Here is a 5,739-nt window from a genome sequence, read left to right on the forward strand (position 1 = left end):
TATATTTGGACATATGTGAACTTTAACTGATCTGCTTGTGTATGCATGCACATGTTTGGCAGTGTTAGGCTACATACACACGTGCAAAAATTGCATTGAAAGGATCTTTCACGATTCTTTCCAACAACAAATGACTGCAAGATGCACGAATTAGTGCTATACATACAGCACCATTGTGCTCCATGAAGAGGGGAGGTTCCATTGCACGTGTATACCTAGCTTTAGGGATACACATTGCTAAACTCTAAAATTTACCATGCCGTGTAATCTGTAAGGGGCTATGCAGTATGTCGATTCTGGGATATGAATGAATACTTAATGTATGTTCAATATGTTGCAAAACAATTTTGGTCAAAAAAAGAACAAAAGGAACCCCCCTTGTCTAATGGCTACCAGTATTGCATCATACAAATAGCAGTGAGTTTCCTAGATCAAAGAATCTACAATAATATTATGCAGTCTAATTCTACAGCTTTGCATTTGCATTTGGCATGCCATTGTTAATTAAACCTGTTTGTAGTGTAGATAGGACAATTGTCAATTGTTTGTCAACTGAAAGAGATAGCATCTCTCTATTGTCAAGAGACAAACAGATTTTAGCCAACAGATTGACATTTTAATATTAATATTAAACAGGATTTATATAGCGCCAACAAATTAGGCAGCACTGTACATTAAATAGACCTTTTGACATGACTGACCAATGGCCAATAAAGTTCAAGACTGTCATCTAGAGTTTGGAGACAGGTCTGCTTCCCTGATAAACTGTAATGTTAGGTTTGAGTTGAGAGTTTGTGGACCAACTGGGAATGGTCACAAACTTTCCTAATAAAAGGTTTCCATCTGAGGTAGAAAGGGGACTCAAAAGAACACAGCCAGGGAAAGCTGGGAAGGACCTGCCTGGCTGACATGGGGCCATTGTGAAGCTTCAACAGACAAAGTGTTTGCTAAGGAAACACTACTTCTGAAGATAAGTGACTTTTAGTGTGCACTTTTGTATTGTCAGTGCTCACTCGCTAGGAAGGGTTAGATAGCGCTTGCATGTGTGTGTGTGTATGTATACCCTGAAAAACTTGTTTACCCATCATTTATTGTCGAGTAAAAGCATAAAAACTACAAAACAAGCTGTGTTCCTTGGACTTTATTGAGAGAACTAGACTAACAGTTAGCTTTACAAGTATATATTCCAAAAGATTTTGGTAACAAGCAAATAGTGTCCTCATGAAATCAGTGCAACATACTCTAAAACAGCGGTTGCCAACCATTTTGGACCTATGACCACTAAACTCACGGGCTCCGGACTGGGCATGGGCGGGGAGATGTGTGTCACTCAAAGATCAAGCAACTTCACCTGAGTGATGTCATGATGCCAGAACCCGCCCACTCTCAGACCTGTGATAGGAGAGTGGGCGGGTTGTGTCTCTGGAGCCTGCAATGCATACAAGAGACATGATCCGCGGCTCTGGCCAGGGCACCCCCCCCCCCCAAGCTTGGTCCTTCTCCTGACTCCACCGGTGGGAGCACTGGCCAGAGCTGCGGACCACTAAATTTTTCTTTCCATGGGATATTTCATTTGAGAAGTATACCTGCTTGTGGTTATGGTGTATTGGGAAGCTAGAAAATGTAATCTAGTATTAAGGCATATCAGCATTTATCAAAAATGAAAATTTAAGCTTAAGGTGGAATAATTCTGTAACCTGAATATCACAAAGTCAGAGTAAAGAAGTAAAAAGAAACATTTGTAAACAAGCACAACACAATCTTAAGCTTATATCATCCCATCCGCGTCCAAAATTATATGTTTAATATTATTAATAATAATAATATTATTATTAATAATAATAATAGCTAAAAAACTTAAATAAATAATGGGCTTTATTTATTTCTACATATTGGTTTGTAAAATATTATGTTTGTATACAAAAACTTAAGATCACATGGTCTATGCCAAGTCCTGATCCCATTTATATAAGTCATCTACTATGCATGATACGCTGAAAATCCTTGAAACCTTCTTCCTAGACAGAACTGTATACATTACTGTGCTATATAACTAAAATATGATTTAAAAAGACCATTAAAGCTCTTTGCTGGAAAAACAGCATCAAGTACATTCTTTAAAAACACATTGATATAAGCCAATGGTGTCCAACTTTAAAGGGCCCAAGAGCCACATTTTTATCCATGAGTCTTCAACCATATGCATAGTAATAAAACTGGGAAAAGGCAATCATATACCACTAATATTACTGCCTTTGCTCTAAGCTTAATACCATTTACCAGAAATTGTTTGGCCACAAGGCAAATATCTTGTTTTAGACTGCAATAATAAACCCTTAATGGCAATAATATATGCCACTTTATTGCCGTGCTGTTTCTTCCTCCATTGGGCTGCAAATACACAATACTGCTGGGCAGGTAAACATTCTGCCAACATGCAATGCTAACTACCTTGGAGTGCCAGTGGAGAACATTCCAGCACTTGTTAACACATTGCCATTTTGAACAGGTCATGGCTTGGATCTTGTGAGCCACAAAACAAGGTCAATGGTACAGCCCTGATATAAACCATGGAAAGCCAATTTTAATAAAGTATATTGGAAGACAAAATTATCCTTGTCAGATATTTATTGTTGTTTCCCCACAAGAAACATTCAGTGTTCACAGTATATTTGCCTTGGTGACCATTGTCAGTGGAATGGAAAATGAGAGGAAATCAATGATGTCTCCAGTCCACGAGTCTCTTCTCCAGGAAGAGGAGGAAAATCTAACGAATGGGAACACAGAGGTTTTAACTATTGTTTATAACTTTAACTATATAACTAAGGCTGAAGTTTAACCTGCTTATATTTCCCTGGCTCTTAGTTTGTAGAGATTTACCAACGTGTGATGCAAGGAGAGTATATTACTTATATATATCAAAAACAATCACCTATAAATACTTTTTATATTGTAATCTTCACTACATTTGGTTTTCTGATTGATAAAGTGGTCAATTACTGTAAAATGTTTAATAGAAGTCAATGTCTGCAAATGTTTAATATTCAACCACTTTAAAGTGATTTGGTATTTCCATCATTGAACAAATTGATTTATATAAATGTATATATGTATGAAGACATATATATTGCTTTTTATTGGTATGCAGTCTAAACATCAGTTATATTTGCAGTAATTTCTCCTATGATGTTGACCCTCCATACTCCACTAAACACTTGTATATGGACTGTATGGGAACTGAGAGCTAAAGACATATGGTAAGTTGCCCTTGGCTCCCCTTTTGCTTGTTCATGCATGAATATGTCACATAATCAATTCAGGACACTCGGGTCAGCCCCACTGTGCTCTGCTCGCAGCTTACCTGCTCGGTTGTGCGGAGAATCTTCTACCAGCACGTTTCTGCTTGGAGTGGTCTGTATAACGTTTTCCATTTCTTATCGAATACAGGTTATATATTATTCGATTCCAAAAGGTAAATTGATCATCTTTTTTTGTATGCCAAGAATGTATATATTGAAAAGTATGTGGAATAACTAAAAAAATAATTCAAGCAGATTTACCTTGTTAGCAATAGAAAAGTGATAATAAATTATACATTGTCTTCCTTTATAATAACTGAAATAACCAACATTAAATTTATTCAGGATCATCCTTAGAGCCGGCGCTCCCTTCTTCTATCTGAGAATCCAGTGCTTTTTAAAGATTTTCTAGACAAAAATGAACATTTACCCATTGTAGTGCAGGGAAAACTCTACTGCAGGGATTGTACTACATCAATGGTATTAAAGTCGTTGGAAAGGATCTTTCTTCAGCACCATTTTGCTCTATGAAGAAGGGAAGGGGTGAATGACGGAGAGACACCCCGCTGTGCTCTCCCGCCCTAATTCCACTAGGAACGTTCGTCGTCCATCGTCCCTGGACCTGTCAGGATGGTCGTTGGGACGATGGACGACAGGCGCTGTACACACACCAGAGCCAGTTATCCGGCGAGAACCATTGGACGTGTGTAGGTAGCTTTAGGACCTGGTAACATTACAATTGTAAAGTGCTTTTTGTCTCCATATTTTTAGAAGTGCTTTTACTGCTCTTGGAATGGAGTTGAAAGCACGCAAAGATTCATAAATGAATTGTGTATAAGCAATTCAGTAGTTAGCTCTCTGTAGGTTCTATCTCATTCACTTACAACTCCTAAGTGCCACTTCAAATGACAATCCCATTCCAGGCTCTATCAAATCCCCTTTTATTTTACTGATGCAAACAATTGCAGAGTCGCACTTTCCAATGAACAGCAAACTTAATTGTGCAAGCTGCCTACAAAGACACTCTGCCCACGTTCTTATGTGATGCATTTTACCTACTTCTTGTGAAGAAAAGTTTGATGCTTCAATTTAAAACTATGTGCAGTTCTGAATTTGTCTCAAGGTGCCCCGGATATAGGCATCCAATCTACATAATACATGATGAACCTGACCTGGCCTATGATGTTTGTAAATAAACAAAAGTACTGAAGTGTAGACACCAATACTTTTGCTTGCCTAAAAATCCTGTGTTCCTTTAGAGACACTTTACTCCTAAACCTTTGCTATACATTAACCTTCAACTTCCTCCCATGTCGAGCCTAAAGTGACTCTGCCACTAGTTTAAAGAGTATTTAAAAAGGGATTTCCTGTAAAGTTAGGGGTTACTATATACCCCTTCCATTCCACCTCTCTACATGGTCTTCAGGGGGTACTATGGCTGAAAGATCTTCAGAAATAGACACTTCTGGGCAATTCAGATGGCCGGTCCCCTGTGCTCTGTGGGTCCTCATGCCACCCTTTTTTATAGGCCATACTAGCAGGATATAGGTCAGCAGAAGAAACCACAGCATGCTGTAAGTGGTCAAGCATCCAACAAACCTGAAGTGTGCCAAATGCTGAAAACATTTCAACCAATGCAACAACTGAAGACAGTGGAGATCACCAGTGGAAGGAGTTTGTATTATAGTTGTATACTTTCCGGCAAACCGTTTTTCAAATATTCTTTAAACTAGTGATAGAGTCACTTAAAATGCTGATACTTTTGTGATTCAAATGTCAGAGATCTGCAGCTGAGGTTCTGCAATGTGACAGCTGAAATACAGGAGATATGATTAGACATGAGCAAGGTGGTGCCTTCTGACTGAACAGCCGTCAAGGTCCCAAGTAAATCCTCAGTTTAAGATATAAAGGGTTCAGCAGGGACAGAAAATCAGTTTGAAGTCTGACATTGGTACCAGCAGACTGCCATTTACCAACATTTACCAACTTTGCTAAAATATTTCCAGTCAGGTCAGTTTTACTTTAAAGACAAAATCTGAATTCTGCAAGTAAAAAGTGGTCACACGTGTTCAGATCATGTCCCATAATAATACTTATTGTGAAATCATCAATGAGCAGATAGTGTTCAATATACTAAAGTGGTACATGGGTATCTGTAGTGACTACAAATGGCTTTGCTAGTTTTACATTTTATTATTATACATGTCAATAATTTCTTTTCATCTGTGGTTATAAAGCAGGGCTAAACAAAGATAACACTAGTTATCTTTACCACCATTAGCACCATTATTGCTTTTTAACAATAACAAAGGGGAAACTCTGACAACACTGAAAAGTGGATGTGAATGTCCAGGGGACAAGGAACCCGTTTTAATTACTATTTCCACAGCTCCCCGTATATTAGCTTGTTAGTCATTGGAAAGAATGTCCAGAATGAACT

This window comes from Pyxicephalus adspersus, chromosome 12 (assembly GCF_032062135.1).
Source record: "Pyxicephalus adspersus chromosome 12, UCB_Pads_2.0, whole genome shotgun sequence".
NCBI classification, from domain to species: Eukaryota; Metazoa; Chordata; class Amphibia; order Anura; family Pyxicephalidae; genus Pyxicephalus; species Pyxicephalus adspersus.